Below are 26039 nucleotides of genomic sequence, written 5' to 3'. Positions count from 1 at the left end.
AATTGATGGACAGCTAGGAAATGGGAAGAAAGTGGAGGCTGCCCTTGGAGCCACAAACAGGTCCCTAGCACCCTGAAGGCAAGTATGACTGGAAAGCAGTTATCTTAAAATCTAAACCTTTATTAATCAAAAATAGGTATTAAAACTATGTGAAGCACAAAGAGACAGGTTGGCTGAGATATATAAATATAATGACCAGCAGACACATTAACCCAGTGCAAGGGGAGCTCACAGTCAGTGTTCTAGGAACAAGTTATCCCACACGCAGGATGAGCTCTAAGCCAGACCATCATAACAGAACAAAATAAGGAAAAGAAAACCACCAAGACAGTGACTCAATACCTGCAACCCAAACTAAACACACTCTATACAGTTGTTGCATTCATAGTATTTTCTCTGTATGTGTAAAAGACAGAAAACATGTTTAAATCCCACCAACTACACAGCTAATCCCTACCTGGGTCTCTTCAGCTAATTTAGCCCCCCCTAGCGTTACACGGGGCTCTCCTCGTAACAGCGGTTGCCACCTGCACCACGCTGCAGCCAAACACCGCCCTGACCCCGGGCTCTCCTGACAGACAAAGTGGCCGGACAGCCACATGACACGCATCATGCCAGCTCTCATGCGGAGTGTGCATGGTGCATGCAGGAATGTCCACCAGAGCTGTTGCCCGTGAATTGAATGTTCATTTCTCTACCATAAGCCGTCTCCAAAAGGCGTTTCAGAGAATATGACAGTATTCAACCGGCCTCACAACTGCCGACCATGTGTAACCACACCAGCCCACCACCTCCCCATCTAGCATTTTCACCTCCAAGATCGTCTGAGACCGGCCACCCGGACATCTGCTGCAACAATCGGTTTGCATGACCAAAGAATTTCTGCACAAACTGTCATTAACCGTCTCAGGGAAGTTCATCTGCATGCTCGACGTCCTCATCGGGGTCTCGACCTGACTCCAGTTAGTCGTCATAACCGGCTTTGGTGGGCAAATGCTCATATTTGATGGCATTTGGCACATGCTCTGGATCGGCGTACACGACAGCATGTTCCAGGTCCTGCCAATATCCAGCAACTTCGCACAGCCATTGAAGAGTAGTGGACCAACATTCCACAGGCCACAATCAAAAACCTGATCCACTCTATGCGAAGGAGATGTGTTGCACTGAGTGAGGCCAGGCCCCCCAGACCACCCCAATACAGTGAAACTGCACATTTTCGAGTCTGACTGACTTCAGATAACACTACTATTTCGGCAAAAAATCCCACCACAAATCCAAACACATATTAACTTCAGCAGTTCCAGTAAAGTGCAGCTCACAGTTCCAAACAGAGAAAGGTTGCGCTTCAGTTTTTTGATGATTATATCAGATGGGCAGAATTGATTAGCGCACAGCATAGCGTCCTAGGCAACGGCCTATGTCACCTATGCCACGGCTGGTCCTGAATGTAAAGGTTTCCATATACTGATCAAATGATATGCTGAAGTAAAAAGGTGATCATTGATTGAGGTTTTTGTACCTGAAGCTTCTAGGTAAATTCTGTTCCCATAAAGACCATTACCACATAACCAAATCAATATGAATCAGAAAACTAGAACACCACTTCAAGAGCAGTAAGAAATCCAGAATTTCCTGTAAAAAGGGTGACATTTATATATGTATATTTAAAATAATGGGGAAACATTCCTCTGTAACTGTAAATAATATACAGGATAAGCTTGACAAAGTGAGTGTATATTTAAGTCACAGATTTTATTTTTCACCACCTGTGGTTTTTAATAGGGACAAAAAGGAATTGCAATATGGACCCTCCATATCTGAGCCACATATAAGGCCACAGTTGGAATTGGATGATAAAGTGAAGCAGATCAGACCAGTGATTTCACCCACCTCAATATCCAGTACAGGGAGAGAATGAGGAGGATGGCGACTATAATCATGCGTTTCTTTTGTTGAAATTTCATTTGTGGAGGCTAATCAAGGTGGACATACATAATGCCTCAGTTCTGCTGCATTTGGCTCATCAGTGTCTCCCTGATCCAGGCGCAGAAACCTGGAAAAGCAGAAGTACAGTCCCCTCCAAAGGTATCAGAATGGTAAGGCCTTTGTTTTTGTTGTTCACTTTGGGTTAACTCTCGTCTCATACTCATCTTTTGATCTTAAACCCAAATGTCTTCAGTGAACAACAAAAGGCAAAAGGAATTTGCCTTACCGTTCCAATACTTTTGGAGGGGACTGTAAGTGATTGATGCTTATATTTTCCTCACATGCTTCAGCTCCAACTTCTCAGACGTCCTCAGTGGAGAAACAAGGCCTGTAGGGAATACAGTGTTCATTTCATTCCACAATAGGAGATAAACTGAACAAATTAACATCCCCTTATTGCAAACACACAAAACACAGGCAGCACTCGACCTAACATTTGTGTCTAGTGCATTGGCAGGTTTAAGCACGTGGAGTGTGATAAAACATACTACAATAGGAAGTGATAACTAACCTGTAATATCTAAGTAAGCTGTTATTGAAGGTTATTATAATAATGAAAAGAAAATTCCCAGATAGAAATTGGGCAAGGCTAACTGGGGTGCTTTCCAAGAGATCAGTGCAAACAGATGCAGAAGCAAGGTGTTGGGATTGTTTTATAGAGTTTGGCATATTGGCCTTTAGCGTGGAAACGAGCTATGATAGATAGATAGATAGATGATGGTAGAGCTTATAATTGGGTTATGAACCTTTTATTTGAAAGTAACCGGTGCAGAATACTCCAGTGTATATCGGGTGGAGAATGGGACTCCGCAAGGTAGTGTGTGTAGCCCACTGTTATTCAATATAATGATAAATGACATCTTCTCTTATGTTGAACAAAGCGTAGGGAAATATTTGTAAGCAGATGACGGGGCTGGGTAAGAGGCTGCAAAGAGTCTCAGTCAGTAAGAAAATGCAGGCAACAATGGTTAAGGTTGAAAAATTTGGCAAATAAATGGGGATTTATTTGTAGCTAAAACACATGTTTCACAAGGCGGCATAAAGTCACACCTATTTCCCTGACAGACAATCTCTTGAGCAAGTTAAAGGTACAGTGGGTAATATTTCTGAGGACCTATTAACAGAAATGCAACATAAAATCCATAACTATGTTTTCAGTGGTGTGTAAAGACCTTGCATATTAAACCATTATGTTTTTATTACCTTAGAATGAGCCATTTAGATCTACATAACCGTGGGTACTCCCTTCCATGGATGTCACCACGTTGCGTCTTCATGTTTATCGGAAAACGGACAAGCAGCACTACAGAGCATGTTTCGTCACTATGTTCTTCTTGTTCTACTTCTGGTAGAATTCATGCAGTGTAGACACTCATCACCACGTTGAATACATACGTTTGAAGAAGAAGTAATAATATACAGCAGGGGTCGGCAAATAAGTGTTGCATTGTATCAACCGTTAGATGGTCGTTGAGAATATAACGCATAATATTTGATCCTGTTGTTATGGTGTTCATTTAGCTCAATCAGTAAAGCACTGGACTCTCACCTGTGTGTTCGATCCCACCTCAGGACAATTTTTTTCTCTCCAACAAATGGTCTCTGCAGCGACTGTGTTTCAGGCTCACATTACTGCGTGTGCTGCACTGTTTTGGTTTCGGTTACATTTAGGGGAATCACGTTTTCTGACAGCTCTTTCAGAGATGTGTCAAGCAAGCTACAGACACTTTTAACGCTGTTCAGAAGTTTTCCAAGTAAAAGCTCTCAATTCAACTCCAAGTAAAGCATTACAGCAAACAAGCTGCTTGCGCTTTTATTTTGCAGGCAAAACCACTAATGATCAAGTTAATGTCACATTAAATTGCTGTGGAAGTTCAGGTTAACGGCTACTTACGGGAATTTTCAAGAGGGTCCAACTGCAGACCTCCACTGTGGAAACACTTCCGGTGCAGACCTCCACTCTCAGGTCGGCTCCACTGTCAGGAAAGGCAATACATACAAAAAATACAATATAAAATTGTGCGATTTGACAGGAAACGTATTCAAAAATAATAAATTTTAATCATGCAGACACTTCTCGGGGAAGGGATTTTGTTATTGAGTTTGAGTAAAGAATTTATTTAATTCAGGGTTATTAGTTCTACATTAACATTATTGGGGAGGGGTTTACGCAAGCCTGTATTTCTAAAGGCCCAGGGTGACCAACAGCGACAGATCTACCAACCAATCAGATGTGATTGAGGATTTGGTGATGTCATTTGTTTCACCCAGTGACTGAGAAACTAGGTCGGGTCGCTGCCGCTTTTCTTGTGGTAAGTAGAGTCGTTAACACCTCCACCAATTTCTTAATAAATCTACCTAAACAAACCTCCTTTATTGACTGACTACTCTCTACTGTCAATAGACACCTTTTGTCCTGTGTCAGCCACCGTAGCTGTCCTACGCTCCTTGAAAGGGTAGGGGCAGTAGTAGGACAGTTGGTTGCAATTCGCAACCTCACCGCTAGATACCACTAAATCTTACACACTGAACCATTAAAGCAGTTCAGGGTTTAAAAGTCATGAAATCAACACAACTCTGTGAAGGCTTTTAGTTTTACACGACAATCTTTCGGCGACACCAGAGCCCTGAAAGACAGGCATACTACTTTCACTTTCCATTAGGCTAATGGCAAATTAAATTATTATTTAGTTTCTTCAAAGCAATTGTAGGCTACGCACTGAATAAAAATCTTAGTCAGATAATCAGTGGATTGGTGGATCGATGTCTGACAGATAACTTTTTTAATTGAATTTCACCAGTGAAACTAATCTTGGCTTTCACTCAGGTTACCAGCTTTAATTTATTCAGGAAACAATATTTTTTGATCTGCATATGCAGATGGACAACAACAGTCCTGTTGGGCTTTACACATGACGCACAGACAGAGTTGGGAAGTAATCGATTACATGTAAAAAAAAAAAAAAACATTTTTTTTTAAGTAACTGTATTCTGTTACAGAAAAAAAAGACATAATCAGATCACAGGTACAGTTTGTAAAATCGGGTATTACTCATAGGGATTACTTTAAGCAGAATGTTTCCATAAAAATGGAATCTGGCATACCGGGCAAAGATGCATCTTTGTGGCCAGTGTAACGTAAATTATTTATTTATTGACCTGTTAAAAGAAAATGGGCCAACGACCGGCCCATAGAGCACAGACAGTGGCCTATTGTGGCCTCTGTTTCATGCGCTGCGCGGGCTAAAAAAAAGTCTTCAGACAGAGGCCGCCAAATGCGTGAAAATAACCGATCGGGGTAGGGTTAACCGGTATGTTTGCTACTGGGGCTGCAGTACCCAACATTGTGCAGGCACAGGCACTTGAAGGAGTGAAGGAGAGCCTTGGCCACTGCCAGGCGGAGGAGGAGGAGTGAGACAGCGAAGCAGAGTCACTGTGATATTGCTGAGGGACAGAGAGAGCAAGAGGACAGTGGAGGAGAAACGGTAAGCATGGAGTAGCTCAACCTCTAGGGACATGTTTAAAATGGCAGATGTTGTCCCTATCACCTTTTGAAAGCATTTGTAAAAAATTGTCTGAAAAACAACTTGCAATAAGAAATGTTAATTAATGCTATAAGAAAGGTTTATTTGCACAGTAAAAAAGCTAGACATAACATTCATATTTTAAATATAGAAGAAACATCTGCGTTGTCCAAAAAAAGTAACTTAAGCTAAACAAAAATAATAAGCTACTGATTACTGCATTATATTATATTCTATTTTTAGATTCTGAATTCTCACCTGCCACCTGAATTTCCCTTTATATAAATAAAGACTTTTTTCACCACATTTCCACCATAAATTGGGGCAGTAAATGCCTCAAGAATGCAGGAAATTAAGTTTTAAATGCTCAAAATCTTCTGGGGGAGAAACCCCAAGATATATTGTATATTATATCACTAAATAATTTTTCTAAATAGTATTAAAATATGCTCTTGTCTTGTTCTCATGACCCCAATCTTTGCAGTGTCACGTCTCAAGTGTTTTGTCACACCCGTAATATGAGCCCTTAAATGTCCCCACCCCTTTTCAACACAAAGTGATGCCCTTGTGTAGAGAGATGATTATCTCAATTAAGGTCAATGATTATAGCATAATCATAACGCTATTATAAAGTGAGACTGTCACCTGGTGATTCCTCACAGCGCTGCATAAGCTATTTGAGATTTTTTTCGTAGCAGTCTTAACTGAGATGAGGTTATTTTGTCAGAATCGCGTTGGCTAATACCACGCTGCTGTGAAAATGACTTGTACACTCTAAAAACTATTACTGGGAAGAAATTAATTTTATTGGTGAATTTTATTTACACTTAAAATATTACCTAATATACCTAATGAATTTAGTAAATGTAAGTAAAAAAATTAAGTAGATCTGAATATAAAAATTTAGTATACTGACAGATAAAATTGAGTAGATATAATTAAAATCTTAGCTCAATGTAACAGTAATACTTGAGTAGATATAACTGAAACAAATATTCAATGTTATACCTGAATTCAATTTATATTTTATCAATTATTAAAATAAATATATGTTACATGTACTTGTTGTTTTTTTTTAGCTATATTTACCCTTTATGTCTAGGAGTACAATACACTTCTAAAAAGCAAAGCAACTGAACACATCACATTTTAATTAGACATTTATTTGTGCAATCACTTTACAAAATGACAATATAAATTACAAATGACATATGTCCACACTATAAAAAGTGAGCTCAACTATGCGTATTAGTAAGCTGCCTCTCAAAAATTGAAAAATCTTAACAAATGAACAGCTTTAATGCCTCTTCTTTTATTCCCTCATATAAACCACTTCCCTACTTTCTCTTGTTCAGTGAGAAACGTAAGCTCTGGCTAGGATTGGAGATATCTGAGATATTGTGGTTTTTAACTGCCCATGGGGAGAATGTACTGTACATGTGAGATTCTGTACATTCATTAAAAGCCATGTGAGGTCTCTTCTCTTTCGTCTCGTCCCTTCCTTAGCTTTCACCCTTGCGGACTTGACTCACAATGCTTATCAGAATGCACAAATTTGATTGGCTGAGCAGCATCACATGAGACGATTGGAAAACATGCGATTAGTCTGTGAGTTTCCTGGGCCGCTAAGCCAGTACAGTAAATGCAAGAAAAGCTGTTAAAGAAACGCTCCGTCACGAGGTAGTAAGTCTCAATTATAAATCGGCTGTGGGTCTGCGGTCCGGAGAGGACGGAGTCTGGGTCCGTATCCGGACCGTGCTCCGCCAATTAGTGACCTCTGGAATATGACATTCATAAGTATGTTTTCATTAGGGTATAATCACCTATAATGAGCCTTTTTATGTGTACAGACATTACAGGTTCCCCTTCGAGGGAACTCGAACTGCGTCGGTTACGACACTATGGGAACGCCTCTAGGCGAAGCAGGTCTGAACGTGAATGAAATCACTCCAATCCTATTGGCCTGTTGCTAGAATGGTAAGGTGTGACGGAATAACCGGAGGAGTATAAAGCACACCTGTACACACTCATCATTAGCTTTTTTTTATTCAGCAGGCGCTCTGTATGTTGTTTGAAGAAGCTCCAGTCCTACAAGCAGTGTGTCTTACCTGAAGAAGAAGTCTACCAGCATGTCCGGCAACCAGATGTACAGAAGGTGTGTTTTTTCTTGCCCTCGGTACATCACGGATGGAGATTCTCATGAGATATGTGTCTCATGTTTGGGGATGGAGCACGCACGGGCAGCTCTCGAGGGGGCTGCCTGCGCCCGTTGCGAAGCCCTTTCCGTGCGGGTACTGAGGTCCCGCATGGCTCTCTTTTCCGAGGATGGCCGGATGTGTTTTCCCCGTGGCGCGGGCCCTGCGGCCGCTGAGGCGGCCCGGCGGCTTCACTCATGGGTTCACAGCGTGATCTGTCGGAGGATTTCGGGACGGCTGAGGCTTTTTCCCGACCTTCATCCGCTGGCTCCGACGCTTCCTTTCCTCGTTCGGGAGCCCGTTCTCGGCTTCTCCCGCTCGCGGTTTTGGATCCGGAGACGCTGCAGCAATCCGACTCCGAGGAGGCGGACGTGCTCAGCGCAGTCGACGATGACTTCCGGGTGTCGGGGCGGCGTCATCTGGCCGCGCCCGACTATGACGTGCTGCTGGAGGTGGTGACTAGAGCCGTGGCTAAGCTCAACATCAACTGGCCACAGGAGGAGCAGACACCACAGGCTAGTGGTAGCTTGATGAAAGGTTTCTTAAGCACCACACGCCACCTCCACGCCGGTCTCTGCCATTCTTTCCTGATTTACATGATGAACTGAGTAAATCATGGGGCAGACCCTTCTCTACATGGCTTTCCACACCCCGATCACTGAACTACAGTAATGTGATGGGGGTTAGGGACCGTGGTTATGGGAGGATGCCTCGGGTGGAGGATGAGCTTGCGAGCTATCTCTCCCCTCGACTTGCGTCCTCCCTGGAGAAGCCGGCGTTACCATCCAAACCATGTCGCACCACATCCACGCTTGTGGGGAAGGCGTACATGCCAGCGGGCCAGGCAGGTGCGAGCTTGCACACCACGGTGCTTCAAGCCTACCAAGCCAACCTGCTACAGGAGATGGTTCAGAGGGGGGGTCCCTCCGAGGAAGATCCGGCAGAGCTTCACAGAACCACGAAGCGTTAGACGCAGTGCGAAGCGTTCCGCCAGTACCTCCCTCGCCGGTCTGGACCCAAGGCAGCTGAGGCTGCCAGGCGTAGGTCCCTTCCCTCTACGAGCTCCTACGGAGAGGAGGGAAGCAGAGTGTCGCTTCTCGGGGGCCCCCCGAGGAGCTGGGGCAGCGAGACGGCGCTCTCACCCTCAGCCGTCTGAGAGACGCGATCTGAGGACCGTCATCCAGTCCCGACGGAGCTCAGGGAAGACCGGGGTAGGGGAGTCTTTCTCCCCTCCCGCACCCCCCCCACCCCCCCCGGAGGCCGACCGAGGTCCCCTCCGCCGTGGCAACAGGTGATGTTATCCCGCCGTTTACACGTTCAGGACGCACCTGCCACCATCGAGTCCGCACCGTACTGCCTGCCCCGAGGGTCTGCAGACGGACGGCATCCCGACTCACTCACCGTGGATCTTCGGCGGCTCCCCCCTGCCGTTCTGGGGCTTCAGGGGTCCACCAGAAGATCACACGAGACACCGACCACCAGCCCCGAGGGGCTGGTTCCATTGGCAGACTTTGCAGACGCTTGGCGGAGCCTGACGAACATTTCTCCGCGGGTCCTGCGCACTGCCATAGATGGGTATCGACTACAGTTCAAAGCCCGCCCTCCAAATTCAACAGAAGAGAGGGGGTGGTGTGGACTGTGGTCCGCCCGGAGCAAGGTCCGGTGTTGGGACAGGAAGTTTGTACTCTGCTGAGGAAAGGGGCCGTGGAACGTCTCTCCCCCCCAGACAGAGACTTCATAGTCCCCAAGAAGGACGGAGGGCTGCGTGCCCTATTTTGGATCTGCGGGTTCTAACCGGTCTCTGAGGAGATTCAGGTTAAAGATGCTCATCATCCCCGCCACCGTGACGCACATCCAATCTGAGGATTGGTTCGTCACGATAGATCTAAAGGACGCCTATTTCTAGGTCTCCATCCGTCCTTCTCACAGGAAGTTCCTGAGGTTTGCCTTCGGGGGTGTGGCTTACCAGTATCGGGTTCTTCCATTCGGCCTGGCACTTCCCCTAGCACATTCACCAAGTGTATGGATGCAGCACTGGCCCCGCTGAGGCTCCGGGGCATCCGGATTTCAACTTCATCGACGACTGGCTCATCCTAGCCCAGTCTCGAGAGTTGGCGGTTCGGCATCGAGATGTCGTTCTGGCTCGTCTGCGGCGTTTAGGGCTGAGGCTCAACGCAAAGAAGAGCGTGCTGGCGCCCACCCAACGGGCTACGTTCCTAGGGGTTGCATGGGATTCGACAACGATGCGGGCACAATTGTCTCCGGCACGTGTCGACACCATATTGGCTGCCGTGAAAGGGGTGAAGTTAGGCCACGCCATCACTATGAAACACTTTCAACGAGTGTTGGGTCTCCTGGCGGCTGCGTCCGCGTAATACCATCTGGACTGCTGCACATGAGACCCCTGCAGTGGTGGCTAAGGAACAAGGGTTTTTCCCCGAGGGGAATCCTCTCCGTCTGGTTTGGGTTACGCGCAAGTGTCTTCGTTCCCTATCAGTTTGGAAGGAAACTTGGTTCCTGTCCCAGGGGCCCGTGCTGGGAGGGTCTTGTCGCCGGCTGGTTATTTCGACAGACGCCTCCCTCACGGGCTGGGGCGCGGTCATGGATGGCCGCTTTGCAAGGGGATCCTGGCAGGTGCATCGATCCGAGTGGCATATCAACTGTCTCGAGATGTTGGCGGTGTTCCAGGCTCTAAGGAGTTTCCTGCCCGATCTCCAAGGCCACCACGTCCTGGTTCGTTCTGAGTAGAACAACACAGCGGTGGTGGCCTATCTGAATCACCAGGGCGGTCTGCGCTCGCGCCCTCTGGACAGACTGGCGCGTCAGATCCTCCTGTGGTCCCAGCAGAGGTTACTATCGCTCAGGGCGATGTATTTCCTGGGGACACAGAATCAGGGAGCAGACCTGCTGTTGAGGCAGGGGCTGAGGCCCGGGGAATGGAGACTTCACCCCGAAGTGGTGGAGCTCTTGTGCGAAGAGTTCGGCCCCATAGACGTGGATCTGTTTGCGTCTCAAGAGACTACGCACTGCCCGCTATGGTTTCTCTCGTTCCTCCAGCCCCGTTGGGTCTGGACGCCATGGTACATTCATGGCCGAGGCTACGTCTGTACGCTTTTCCCCCAGTCGCTCTGCTCCCGGGGTTCTGGAGCGGGTCCGCCAGGACTATGTCGGCCTACTGCTCGTAGCCCCGTTCTGGCCAACCCGGGTGTGGTTCTCGGACATCATGTCGCTCCTGGACGGCCCGCCGTGGCGGGTCCCTCTGAGGAGAGACCTGCTGTCCCAGGCGCAGGGCCGGGTTCTTCACCCTTGCCCCGCCATATGGCGACTGTGGGTCTGGCCCCTGAGGGGGCACAGTACCTAGAGGCGGGTCTAACAGCCGGAGCAGTCGAGACCCTCCTGAGCTCCAGGGCCCCGTCCACACGGAGGATGTACGGCCTGAAGTGGAGTGTTTTCTCCACTTGGTGTAGGGAGCGGTCGGTGGACCCTGTTACCTGCCCGGTGGTTCAGGTACTTGAGTTCCTCCAGGACCGGTTCTCTGCTGGTCTTTCCCCTTCCACCCTCAAGGTGTACGTGGCAGCTATTTCATCTTTCCACACCCCTCTGAGGGAGGGGTCCTTGGGGAAACTTCCCTTGGTTGTACTTTTCCTCCGTGGTGCCCGGAGGATGAGACCTGCGACTCGGTCCAAGGTTCCCCTTGGGATCTGGCGGTGGTTCTTGGGGCGTTGGCTGAGGCCCCCTTCGAACCCCTAGAGTCAGCTGAGGCTAAGCACTTGACCCTCAAGATGGCCTTTCTCCTTGCTATCACCTCTCTGAGGAGGGTGGGGGATCTCCAAGCGCTTTCGGTTTCCCCGCAAAGCCTGGAGTTTGCCCCGGGGAATATTAGGGCTATCCTGCACCCTCGTCCAGGATACATCCCTAAAGTGCCTTCTTGTGCGGCAGGGTCCACAGTGCTGCAGGCATTTCATCCTCCACCTCATGTGACGGCGGAGGACGGGAGACTTCATCTGCCTGCCCTGTCAGAGCACTGAGTATTTACACTCTGAGGTCCTCCCGTTGGAGGAAGGCTGACCAGCTGCTAGTGTGTTTTGGGTCTCCCAGGGCCGGGCTCCCTGCATCCAAACATACTATTAGCAACTGGATTGTTCAGACTATTTCCCTGGCCTATCAGGTGCGCGGTTTGCCTTCACCTGTGGCTGTGAGGGCTCATTCTACCAGAGGCAAGGCGGCCTCTCGAGCCCTCCTTTCCGGGGCCTCTTGCAGGATGTTGTTTAGCGGCTGGCTGGGCCACTCCGCACACATTCGTTCGGTTTTACAGTCTTGACCTTCCTTCGGCACCTGGCACTCGTGCGCTCTCCTCTTAGTAGTGCCACTTTATTGCACACAGGGGCAGGCGGGGTTTTCGGCACGGTTTAGTGGGTATCTCGTTCCCATAGTGTCGTAACCGACGCAGTTCGAGTTCCCTCGAAGGGGAACGTCTCGGGTTACGTATGTAACCCTGGTTCCCCGAGAAGGGGAACGAGAGACTGCGTCGGTCCGCCGCACCTCTCTCCCCGCCTGAAGCGCCTGCTTCATAGTTTAAGCTAATGATGAGTGTGTACAGGTGTGCTTTATACTCCTCCGGTTATTCCGTCACACCTTACCATTCTAGCAACAGGCCAATAGGATTGGAGTGATTTCATTCACGTTCAGACCTGCTTCGCCTAGAGGCGTTCCCATAGTGTCGTAACCGACGCAGTCTCTCGTTCCCCTTCTCGGGGAACCAGGGTTACATACGTAACCCGAGACGTTCTCTTCCTCAGACTCCGCCACGTTACACCGTCATGTTTCTACAGTAGTGGAGAACAGAAAACCAAAGGCTGGCTCTAGGTAGGGCCAAGTGTGTAGGAGAAACTGGCTGTTTTCACACACAGGCAGTCTGTTTTGCCTACAGGATTATTATAAATCAACAGTTATAGGATATTTTTCTGTCAAATTTGTCCTTGATAATTTCTTTTCATTGGGTTTAATGATTATGATAAAACAAAAAATCAGCCCTAAACCCCATCTAGCTGACAACACAGCCCTAAAAAGAACACCAAAGGAATGGCACCTTCTTCTCACCCTTTTAGACACTTCCAACACAGGTTTGCACTGCCTGTTACACGTTCATAACGTTTTCAACTCCGTTTTTGTCATGAAAAAAACTCACGTTTTGGACGTGCGTTTTGATGGCTATCACACATAAAGGACTTCCAATTTCATTCAAAAAAATGCACATTTTGGACGTGCCTTTTAGGTGAACGGAGTAAACTGTAAAGTCATTTATCAAAACCAGTATGAGTTATTTTCATTAAATTTAAAAAAGATCAATTCAGCCCAGGTTTAGAATGTGTCTAGTGCAGCAACAATAAAGCAAAGTCACTATATGCGATCTAAAATGTCAATAAAATAAATCAAAATACTAATTTTAGAAATAATGTCCAAACATCAGTCACTCATCCTGTCCCCCTCCAACATCTGCTACTCAGGTGATTCACTGGTTTGTCTCAGCCTCATAAGCAGTTAAACTGCATACAGACAGCGTTCCCTTCACCTTGTTCAGCAAAATTCTGTTTGCTTTCCAAGCGTGCTATTGTTGTAACTATTGTGGAAAAGCAGATGGAAATATCGCTTTCAACAAGAGAAAAACATCTTTTCACGTTGCTGTCTCCCGACTGTCTGCCCTGTGTGTGTGTGCGCAGGATCTCAGCTCTGCTCACGTCATGCCTGGACAAACCCCCCCTTGTGTGCTTGCCACTCTGTCTTGTTGGAACATATCACCCAGCCTTCTGTTGCACATCTCAATAAAATCCTTTGTTACCCCTTTTGAGCTGTTCCGAGTCTGCCGTTGCCCTTGTCGCCCCCAGTATCCGTGGCGGTGTACGCACAACCACCAATGGCGTGACGTGGGAGGGGCAAACTGATCCACGTGTAAGAGGCTGGGGACAGAATGGGGGGCCCCGCAGCAGTGTAGGCGTAGAATTTATGGGTTAATTTTCTTGAAATGCAAGAGCACTGGTTTAGATTCAATGGTGATACAATTTAAGCATTAAAGACTGCATTTCCTGCATTCTGGTGAAAATTTCTGCACCAATTTATGGTGGAAATGTAAAAAGTATAGAATATAATTCAGCCTTTCAGGCATTATGTAGCTATTTAAATGTTTTCTCCGGTTGACCAACTATTCCAATCTAATAAATCCCTGAGTCAGGACACACCTTCCCTTATCTCTCCCACATATGATCGATGTTTTCTGAAGTGGAGAAAAAAGTAACACATCATTATTAGACTTAAAAATCTTGTGAAATTTTAACTGTCCTATACTCTGCTCTGTATTAGCATACCTTATTGTTCCGCTTGTAGTTTCCCCTGATAGACCGTTTTCCTAAACAGTTTGGGGCTTCATGTTGCCAGTGAAACCGAAACCTACTGAAAATAAACCAACCGAAAACACTACTGATCGGGCAATAAATCCACACACGTAAACTTCAGCAGCTCCGATGCAGCTCACAGTCCCAAACAGAGAAAAGTTGTCCTCTTTAGTTTTTAGATACATTGCAAAACTGTACCAGCTACGTTTCCACTCGTCACAGCGTTAGTTATGGACTGTGACTCCAGATTCTATGAGTAGCCTCTAGGCGCAGCCCTCTAATGCCACGGGCCTTTCTCATTTCCCAAATGTGTGCCTCCCTCGACCCTCGTATCTTTTGTCTCTCCCACCCGAGATGCGAGCTGGAGGAGTCGAGGAGGAGACGCGAGGAGAGGAAACAGGCATTTAACGAAATGAGATGTCCTTTCCTCGTTGCCATCATTTTAAAGCAACAATGTTGCACAGCTACATCATCTGTCCACTGTTTGAGTCTGCCGCTATGATTTCTGTCAGATGAGCAGACCAGCTGTTGGCACTAGTATACAGAGCCGGCGTCAGACTGAGCTCAGCAGGGGGGGCATTTATTTTCAATGGGTGGGCACCAGGGGCATTTCCAGGCTCTTGAAACATTGGAGGATTAGCCCAGCCCAGAAATCCTTCATGTTTTCACCTGAAGACAATCCCAGCTGACATCGCGCGAAAGGCAGGGTACACCTTGGACAGGTCGCCAGTCATATAAATACATTTATTATGATTTTTATAATAACAACTAATAATAATTAACACTGCTAATATTAATTAGGGGGTCCTCTGCCTGGAAAATATGGCCATTAAACACTTGATTTCCTGCATCTGATGAATTTTTTTATTGCTCTGCTTATATGGTAGCAGGTTTCCCCCTTCAGACCGTCTGACAGACACAGAGCCCGTCTGGGACTGTACTGGATGAGACGAGCGTACTGCTCTTCATCAGAGGTAGAAAACCCAAAACTGAAAAGTCTTGTGATAAGGCAGAAATATCGCCACACATCCACACAAATGTTAACTTCAGCACCTCTGATAAAGTGCAGCTCACTGCCGCTTCAGATGGAATGAAGCATCCTGGAGCAGAGAGACAGTCAAACAGAGCAAAGTTTCTCTGAGCGAGGGGGACAGAGACAGCAGGACAAAGAGCGTCAGGTGTGTCACGTTATTCTCTCACTACTTTGTGTATATACTCTGACTGACAATATTTATATTTAAATGTTTTTGATTACAATGTTGCTAGAGACAATTCAGAAGTGGCTGACAAGAATCCGTGTATAGTTTGTTCTTTCATTATTTGTTTCAAAACCAAAATCGGTAAAACTCTGCTGTGCATTAGCCTACCTTATGACTCTTTAGACCTTTTGTCCGACACAGTTTGGGGCATGTGAAACCAAAACCAACTGAAAACACAGGCAAAAATAAACCAACAGAGAACACTACTGATCACCACTGCATGAATTATACTAGAAGTAGAACAAGAAGAACATAGTGACGAACATGCTCTGTAGCGTTGCTTGTCTGTTTTCCGATAATGTAGAAACATGAAGGCGCAACGTGGCGCCCATTTAACTTGCTCAAGAGATTGTCTGTCAGGGAAATAAGTGTGACTTTATGCCACCTTGTGAAACGTGTGTTTTAGCTACAGATACTTTAAATCCCCATTTATTTGCCAAATTTTCAACCTTAACCATTGTTGCCTGCATTTTCTTACTGACTGAGACTCTTTGCAGCCTCTTACCCAGCCCCGTCATCTGCTTACAAATATTTCCCTACGCTTTGTTCAACATAAGAGAAGATGTCATTTATCATTATATTGAATAACAGTGGGCTACACACACTACCTTGCGGAGTCCCATTCTCCACCCGATATACACTGGAGTATTCTGTATATGAATTCTGGTTCATAACCCAATTATAAGCTCTGCCATCATCTATCTATCTATCTATCAAAGCTCGTTTCCACGCTAAAGGCCAATATGCCAAACTCTATAAAACAATCCCAACACCTTGCTTCTGCATCTGTTTGCACTGATCTCTTGGAAAGCACCCCAGTTAGCCTTGCCCAATTTCTATCTGGGAATTTTCTTTCCATTATTATAATAACCTTCAATAACAGCTTACTTAGATATTACAGGTTAGTTATCACTACCTAGTATGTTTTATCACACTCCACGTGCTTAAACCTCCCAATGCACTAGACACAAATGTTAGGTCGAGTGCTGCATTCTATATTTGTGATGCTATTTCAGGCTTTTACCGCAGCTTCTTTCACTTCTTGTTTGTTTCGTGGGTGTTTCTCCCTTCAGTCTCCTTTTAAGAAGGTGAAATGCAGCTCTATTGGGTTAAGATCAGGTGATTGACTTGGCCAGTCTAAAACCTTCCACTTGTTTCCCCTGATGAAGTCCTTTGTTTTGTTGGCAGTGTGCTTTGGGTCACTGTCCTGCCGTATGATAAACTTCCTCCCCATTAGTTTCAATGGCAGACAAAATGTTTCTGATGTTTGGGGAGTTTTCTTCACAGCTCTCACCATATTTCTGTCATCAACTACTGTTGTTTTCGTTGGCCGACCTGTTGGACATCTGTTGCTCAGTACACCAGTATTTTATTTCCTTTTTCAGGACATTCCAAATTGTTGTGCTTGCTACGCCCAATGTTTGTCCAATGGCTCTGGTCGGTTTTCCTTCTTTTCTTAGCTTGACAAAGGCTTGCTTTTCTCCCATAGACAGCTCTCTGGTATTCATGTTGGTTTATCCTCTTTAACAGGAAATGCAGTCTTTATAGGTTTGAACCAAGGAAGAAAATTTAGACTAGTCATGCAGAGCTATTTAATGTTTGGACAATCAACCTAAAAGGCAACAACTGGGCAACAAGAAACATCTGTCAGTCACATGTTTTGCTCACTTGAAAAATGGGTGGGTTCAAACAAAGGGTGATATGTCCTGAGTTGTTTAACACATCTAGATGTGAATACCAGGAAATAAAAGCTGAAATTCTGAACTCTTGTCTCATACTCATCTTTTGATCTTAAACCCAAAGTAAACAACAAAAACAAAGGAATTTGCCTTCCCGTTCCAATACTTTTGGAGGGGACTAAATATCTGTAGTCTAACTGTTAAGCTTAGATTGCCATGTAGCTTCAATCTGCACATTGTAACCTGCAGTGAATCACACAGAGACAGAGGGAAAGAGGAGAGGTGCTGGCTGCCTGAACTGTGTCTGTGTGGCTCTATCAGCGCACAGCAACATGAGGCCCAGCGCGACAATGCAGCGGCGGCGAATGTTAGGAATTATGTTGGGAATTATGTCCTAGTTAGGATCTTAAAGACATCCAGGTCAGTCTTTGGCTAGTGAGCAGTTTAACTCATCCTAACATTACAGTAGCTGTTGGCTGGTGTGGCACTTAGCAAACATCCTCAGGAAGTTGAGATCTTGATGTGGTAAATTATCGGTGCGGCCCACACTGTTTGTGACTCATAGTTCTTCAGTTATTGGATAAAACTGGTTGGTAACTTACAACTAACACTTGCGGAAACCTTTGTGTCAAGTATGGTTTCTTTAGTATGTAATTATTTGAGATTTTGTTTTTTCTAGGGAGACATAAGAAAGAAAAAAGACAGTAGAAGATTAAAAAATCTGGGTTTGTTGTAACAACAAAGAAAATGTTCAATTGTATTTATGTTTTCTTTGAATTTCAGTATTTGTCTGACACACACACGCACACGCACGCACACACGCACGCACACACGCACGCACGCACGCACACACACACACACACACACACACTCTGTAAAGGTTCTCGGTCATCCAGGTCATAGTTATCCAAAGAAGGTTAAAGTCAAGGGCAACTGGACTTGGTTGAAGATACCAGAAGACGTTTTGTCCCTCATACCTCAGAGACTTCTTCAGTTCTGACTGAGTAGTAGGAAACTAACCTTTTTAACCTCTGTGGAGTCCTTTGGTTTTTTGAAATAATCCTAAAATCACACATTTGCTATAGAGACATGTGATTAGTTCATTTGCTTTCACACCACAAGCAAAAGGTCCACCCCTTTCAAGCCGTCTGGGTGCGCTTGTTTAGTCACCAGAGTTGACAGCTTTCACATCAGCCCAAACGAACCGTAGGTAAGGGAGTTTTTGAGTCTAAAAGCTGAAGACACAATCCCAAAACCAGGGACGTGCACAGACATTTTGGTGGGCAGGGGCTCTTCTCAAAAAAGTTTTTAAACAAAACAGTAAATACATTAACACAACTCTGACTTCCTTTCAATTTATTTTAATTCCCTCACACTCACACAATTGTTAAATACTCAACATTTTTACTTTTCTACAAAATAATAAGTTCACACAGAGACCACTGTTTTCTTTAGTATTCACTATAGGTTTATCACAGGAGCAGGCAACAGCAAAGGAAACTGTGCCACAATATGCATAATTTAAATACTTTAAGTACTTTTTGTTTCACAAGCAAGAAGCCAAATGAGTAAAGATAACTTTCAGCTTCACACAGCCAAGCAACAGAATACTGAATTGCCTGAATACATGAATGTACTAATCAAATGCATTATTATTGTTGCTATTATATTACACTTACCACACACACACACACACACACACACACACATACACACGCACACACACACACACACACTCACACACTCTAACTGACATGGACTTAGTTTCACATTTGAGAAATGCTGTCTGTTGTATGCTGATAGATCTTGATACAAACTAATAGAATGGATAGTTATCAGATGAGGAGCCTACCATCAAAACTATGAAGTTACTGTTCAAAGAAGGACACTTTCTCATAGTAATCAATTTTGAGACTCTGGTCTATTTTGCTTCTGTGTCTTCTTTTACTGTAATGGAAATAAAACTTCAAGAATACACATTTAGTTGGTGTTGGTTTTAAGCCTGCTACCCTCCATCTGTTTGCATAGATTTCTTCTAAATGAACCAAAACAAGCTAATCTGCATATTTACATAGAACATTTCAGAGGAAAATACTAAATATGCTTTAGTAATTTTGTTTATCCCATTCACCTGCAGTGACTTGTCAAATGTGTGCAAATTAGTGCATGTTAATTAGTCAATGCCTAATTTGCATATGAATGTGGCGATTGTGATGACGTTTTTTACTGTATTCACCTGTAGTGTCTCCATTCAGTACAGTACATCAGCCTGTATGGCCATGAGATATTGCCTTAGCTAAACTTCAGCTAACTTATTGCATTAGCTCAGCTCATGTGTCACGCATGTTAGCAAGTAGGCCTATATTGGCCTTTTGCCTTTTGTTTTGTCTTTTGCTTTTTCACTGGTAGTTTAGTCTTTTGTTCATACACTCACCTCCACACAAGCCAGAAGCTGGGAGGGGCTGCTGTCTGTCTGTCTGTGTGTTGTGCTGCTGCGGGAGACACGAGCGAGGGAGAGAGAGAGGGCATCGAACTCAATGTCTCATCTTCCCACCTGATATTTATTTTCCCAGTATATATGTTTGTTTGACAGGGAAGCTGAGCGAAAACAGGAATAAATATACTGTATCGGAGTCGGCGGTATAGGGGGGCATTAGGGGGCAATGCTCCCCCAAAGCCTTTTATGCCCCCGCAAAAAGAATTATGATATAACTTACAAAATGATTAATTTAATTCACATTTCAGTTAGGAATAATAAAATACATTTACAAACAGTTACTTTGTTGAAAACATCACAAAGTTAACATAAAATTCAGTGTGGCTCTGTGAGGAAATCTCCCTGCTTCCCCCCCTCCCGATGCACTTGCACGTTAGTATGTGCATGAAATGACTCTGAGTTAGCGGGAGATACCTGGCGGCAGTGCACATATCAAAACAAAGCTCCAAAATGGACGCTAGAAAATGGTTCCAAACCCAGCTGCTTCATCCACGCCTATAAACCCCAACTCTGAATCTCAAATGACTGTAGGCCTAAATTCTACTACATCCACACGTCAATAAACGAGTCTACTGACAGCAAGATCAAGAAAGCCCGGCTAGTTCGTGGCTCCGCGGGCTGCAGAGGTCTGTTTTTTTCATTGTCATTTTAAGCTGGCCTAACCCAGAAAACCACACTTATCTGTAACTACATCAGCCTAGGTCAATGTGCTTGCAGATAAGGTTAAGCACCCTGTGTTGCAATGGGGAACCAAACGCTCATTTCAGTCATTTTGGAGACATCAACTATTGACCTATTCTGTCGTTCAGTTCAAGCCCCAACTGATGCTGACTCATATGACATCCCTTGAGGACATTTATCAAATTTCACACAGCTCACTCTTCAGACACAAAATGCTGTGTACAACAGTTTTTTTTTTGGTTGTTGTTATTTAACATATGTACAGGTGCTGGTCATATAATTAGAATATCATCAAAAAGTTGATTTATTTCAGTAATTCCATTAAAAAAGTGAAACTTGTATAATGTATACGTTCATTCCACACAGACTGATATATTTCAAGTGTTCATTCCTTTTAATTTTGATGATTATAACTGACAACTAATGAAACCCCCAAAATCAGTATCTCCGAAAATTAGAATATTGTGAAAAGGTTCAATATTAAGGTTCAATTATATGACCAGTAGTAGTAGTAGTAGTAGTAGTAGTAGTAGTAGTGGCAGCAACAGAACTTATGAGAGAAAAATGGAAACAATATGGGACAAAGGTGCCCGGCCAGGCTTGTAACCAAGACACTGTGGTTATTTTGTAAGGGAGAAGATAAACTGTTTCTCATTACCTCTTACCACTCAAATTAACTAATGGCCTTGCAGTCACAAGCCCCCATATGTAACATCTGGGCTCCTGTCTCTCCATTGTCAGGGCCTGCAGGGAACTGAGGAGATGACAACAGCACATCGTAGCTGGTGGCTTCAAACAAAATTAGAATTCTCCTGTCAGAAAACATCAGAGGTTGTTCCAGAGTAATTTAGGGGGCCATTTAAATTTTCTGGCTGTCCTAAAGGCAATTCTGCCTCATTACATTGTTTACTGAAGAGCACTACAGAAAAGACAGGCAACAGAAACGAGCTGACAGACTACAAAGGTCACGAGTCCATTGAGACAAGATATGCGCTGTGCTTACAAACCTGAAAGCTAGATTGCATGAAGATATTGTTGTTTAGACCCATATGCAAACTTTTATTTCCCATTTGTGTTTCAGTCTGCTTGTATCACACAGCCTGAATGCAGGTTGATCATATTTCCATTTAGCTTGTACGCAATCCTCCCTAACCGCAACGCTGGTCTGTGTTCTTCAAGTAAACGCATAATCGTTTGTTTGTTCTAGAATTCATGAGTTGCTTGAATTGTGTTGAAGTTTTCACGAACTCAGATAGTTGAATGAAGCAGCTGTTAAATGTTTAAGCCCGGGGCTCAAACTGAATAAAATCACTCTCACTCTGTCAGACAGATTCAATAGAATATTGTTCTGCTGTCATGTAAGAACTCCACAGAAAAGAGACCGCTGGTGCATTTTTAGGGGTGCTAGTCCATTGTTTAGGAATCACTGCGTTGGCATAAATGTTCTCCAACTTAACTGTGTGACTAACCAGATTATTCGGCTGACATATGTGACGTAAAGGCACATTTTTAGCAAGTTTATTGCATTCCTTCAAGTTTTATTGTGTCATACACAGTACAGTGTAGAGTGAAATGCTTAGGTGCCTAGCTCCAGAACTAGGGATGCTTTAAAATTCTTGGCCGAAGCCAAAACCGAATATAATGAAAAACTTTATAATGAATAACGAACAAGGTGTTTTACATTACTTTCTATTTATTTTGCCTTTTTAATTTTTTTTACCATTGCATAAATTGAATAATCAAAATGTGCTTTTTTTCTCAGTGTTTCCCACAGGATTTGGAGAGACTATGGTCTGGTAAAGTAAATTACATGTGTCCATTTACTTTGTAAAGAGAGAAATTAACAACTCAGCAGAACAGTGTCTGCAAATGAAGTATAGGTTACATTTTTTTTAAACGTTTAGAGTTGTTAATATTTTATTACACTTAGTAGGCTAGAAGTATCATTCATTGAGATTCAGCTAAAAGATGTGGTGATTACCGCGTTTGATCAATGAGCACAGCAAAGTGTCAGAAAAGGACTTTTAGAGGTGGATGTACCTACAACATCTGCAAGAATGTTGTAGGCTACCTGCCGAAATTTGCATCCACCTCTTTTTTCTCAGCATGAATGAGCGTTACCAGCCGCAAGGTGCATGCAATGCTCAGCAGGCAGGCAGAATTCGGCACAACAACGGCACTCCAGCTGGCCTTGGTATTTGATGCTTCTGCTGCGACCTGTGAAAATTCGATCTCCACTCTAAAACATGTGTTCTCCGAACACAGGAGAGCTTCACACCATACTAGTTTAACGCTTCTCAAGAAGTTCCAATCAGTTCCAATTCTAACTGTGAGTTCAATGTAGGGTTTCATGTAGGCCGGTTGTTAGTGTATTTATCTAGGTTCTCCGGTAGTCTATTATCCTATGTTGCCTACTGTCAAAGTGCACTATTTTGTGTTGTCTGTTTTCTAGACTATCAATTTAGTAGGCCTATTTAGGCTAGTTATTTTTTTCAGTTATGCGCTGTCCATTGTCCTGAAATGTCTCTCCCCCCATGGAGAAAGAGCTGTTTTATTTCTTTTTGATAATGGAAATTGTAAAATCTCTGTGTAAGTTGTGAGTGTGTTTGTATGGTGTTATGTAGAGCAAACTAGAATTAAGATGCCTCTCTCCTGTCAGTGAGATTAATTAATCTTAAAGTTAGAATTAATTTTGTTTATAATAGAGCCGGTTTAGGAGGAGTTGGTTTGCATCAGGCTAGTCACTTACAGATATGGCAGTAGGGCAGTAGCGATAATAACTAGCCTGTAGGATATCCGAAAAAATTCCCCATTACTAGTGCCCAGCCATTGAAAATAATTGCCCCCTTGCTGAGCTCAGTCTGACGCCGACTCTGTACTGTATATTCATTTATTTAAAAACAACAAAGGACAGTTGAGGAAGAAAAAGGGCAGGTGCTGTCCCTTTTTTGTGTGCACGTGCCTGCCCAAAACGAAAGTTCACCGTCTTGTGCCTGCTGTAAAACACACAACACTGCGCACATCCGCTCTGTTAAAGGCTGCTCCCTCCCACTTCAATGTAGGAAAAGCGTTTCTAGGGTAAAAAAAAATGTTTCAAAATGCCAGTTATTGTGATACAAACTCTAAAAACACTTAATAAATGTAATAAACAAAGTTTTTGGTTTGGTTTCAACATTAGAGGTTACACTTTTGCATGCTGATGAATTATTCTGTAGCGATTTTTGTCGTTTTCTGCATCAATTTATGGTGGAAATATTTTCGTTTTCATTGCTCTGCTCATTTGTTACTGAGGCTCAGTGTGCGAACTATCCCATAGCTTTTTTTCCCATGTGTCTAACGTGCGGCTGTTTGGTCAGCACCAGAGATCGATTGGCAGCTTTCACATCTGCCCCAACGAACCGTAGATGGTGTTCGTTTTATCAGAACCAAACAGCTTAGGTGTGAAAGCTGGTTTAAATGACAGGTGAATGAAAACAATAATCAATAAAACTTATGGCGTTTTACAAGTGGAATGGGAAGCCCTTTTACACACAAGTGGTTCATAAAATGTTGATCTTTTTAAATTAAACTACAAACAGAAGTCTATCGCATAGGTTATTACTACTCTAGCTTATTGACAATGGGTTTGAGTTTCTATTAATAGCCTTTATTGTTCCACCTGCTTCTTTTGATGATCGGTAACTTAGTAACTTCAGCCCCATAACCTATAGCTGCTGTAGTCTGATGTAGCAACACTTACCAATAATGAAGTTGAAGATTGATGATCCAAAAACTGAAGACACAATCCAAAAACGAAAGTTCAACGTCTTGTGCCGCAGGTGATTAACACAACCCCACACATCCGCTCAGATAACGGTCCACCTCAGTAAGGTTATTTATCGCAGGAGAGTTTGTTTTAAGTTGGTAATTTGACAGATTTTCACTCAAGATCCAGTGGCGTCTCCTTGCTCAGTTTCACACAGTGTTAACAGAATAGGGGTGGTACGCTCACCTCCAAGGGCTTGTTTGCTTAGGGACCATCAATAAATTACTATAGCTCCTTTTCCACTGCATGGTACCAGCTCGACTCGCCTTTGTTTGGTTTTCCATTGTGGAAAAGTTTGACCTGTAGCTGCTTCCAGGTACTTTTTTTCGTATCACCTCCGTCGAGGTTCCAAGTGAGCTGAGGCGACGTGACTTGAAAACACAGCAGACTGCTGATTGGTCAGAGAGAATGGTCACTATTTAGGCTACTGCATCCTCATTGCGTGCGCCAGACAGAGGCCAGCAACAGAAAGTTTTATATTTTACATTTTTTGTACCTTCATCACTAAATCCACTTCTGAGAAGTGCAGCTGTGTAGATGTTGAAAGTTTTCAGAGTTGAGGAGCGTGTGAGGCCGGCCAGCCGCCCGCTCACAGTCACACAGACAGCAACAATGGCAGAGGAAAACACAGCTGGAAGGTTTTCATACCGCTTATCTGTCTTTACTGTCTGAGGAAACGTTTTAACTTAAAAAAGAGAAAGCTGTGTGGATCGCTGGTGTGTCACATTGAACATTACGTAGTGGCAGTTGTGTGTGATGTGGCTATGACGACCAGTTACAGTGAGGAGATCTATCTCTGGGTACTATCTGCAATGGAAAACTGAGCACGGCCAGTCGAGTCAACAGTTTGTGTGTAATGTGATTGAAGGACTCCAAGCCAGTGCCAAATTGTAGATCTAGACTGGACGAAATTTAATGAAAAAATTGATTTTTTTCATTCATGATTCAGGAACTCCAAACCTATGCCGAATTTTATTAGCCTACTACACTGGACAAATGACACATTCCCTTAGATTTGAGTGCAGAGTGCATATTCTATTTATATTAATATTTAATATTTTTAAAGATTTTTTTTTAGTAGCTTTCCTGTCATGTGAACCAGGGACTCAAATTTATATTATATTTATTCACATTTTACGGAATAAATGCTTTTTCCAATAACTTCCATGATAGGTGACTTGTGGGCTCTGATGAAATTTAAGCTCGCTAAACATTTTTAAAAACTTAACATTCAGAGTGAAGTGAAATAGTCCAATCAGTTAGGAAAGCTCTAGCCTGTGAGTAAGTGAACCTTTAACTGATTTGATAAAAAGATCAAATTCCACACTGTTTTTGGAAAACTGTTTGGCAGAAACTGCCTACAGATTAAGCAAAGAAGTCAGTTAAAAGTCCATGCGTTTGGGCCCACAATAATAAATTAGGCTACCATGTTTTTGACAACCGCTGCAAAATTCCTAATTGAGCCAAAATGTGACAACATGTGTGTGTGTGCGTGTGTGCATCTATGAGTTTCACCAAGGTATTACTGGTGGCTGCAACCACAGGAACAGGTTTTTCCCTCTAATTGGTAGAGGGAGTGTCCTTGCTGTTCCGGGAGGTAGCCTAACTTTTAATATTTTGCACAATATTTACTATTTGTTTAATATCTTTTATGATTTGTTTTCATTCATTTCTAACAATCTTTACTGTTACATTTGATTTTGTAAATTATAATTTAAAAAAAATCATTTTGTAAATAAATTATTGTATTAACTTTAATTAGTATCACTGACACAGAAGCTATTGAAAAACTGATGATTTTACCATAACACTAATAAAACAATAGTAATTTATTTACGGTCCCTAAGCCAACTCCCGGTCGTTAACAGCGGACCCACCGCCCTTACTGTCAACACGGGGTGAAACAGAATGTGCTTCTCCATCCATCCATCCATCGTCAACCGCTTATCCTGCGTACAGGGTCGCGGGGGGGCTGGAGCCAATCCCAGCTGTTATCGGGCGCAAGGCGGGGCACACCCTGG

General features: G+C 43.9%; 1 long non-coding RNA gene across 1 annotated transcript; it reads right to left on the bottom strand.

Moving 5' to 3' along the window:
* Positions 1–495: 495 nt before the first annotated feature.
* Positions 496–24204, bottom strand: LOC119919137. Its single transcript, XR_005447628.1, has 4 exons — positions 23953–24204; positions 3884–3965; positions 2216–2317; positions 496–2056 (listed from the first exon to the last, which is right to left on the bottom strand). It is a non-coding gene; the product is annotated as an uncharacterized LOC119919137 (long non-coding RNA).
* Positions 24205–26039: the final 1835 nt, after the last annotated feature.

The sequence above is a fragment of the Micropterus salmoides genome, unplaced genomic scaffold (genome assembly GCF_014851395.1).
Source record: "Micropterus salmoides isolate LMB-PRFRI ecotype aquatic unplaced genomic scaffold, ASM1485139v1 Ms_hic_scaffold_2564, whole genome shotgun sequence".
Taxonomy (NCBI): domain Eukaryota; kingdom Metazoa; phylum Chordata; class Actinopteri; order Centrarchiformes; family Centrarchidae; genus Micropterus; species Micropterus salmoides.
Note: the sequence above shows the minus strand (reverse complement) of the source record. Positions and strands in the feature narration are given on the sequence as shown.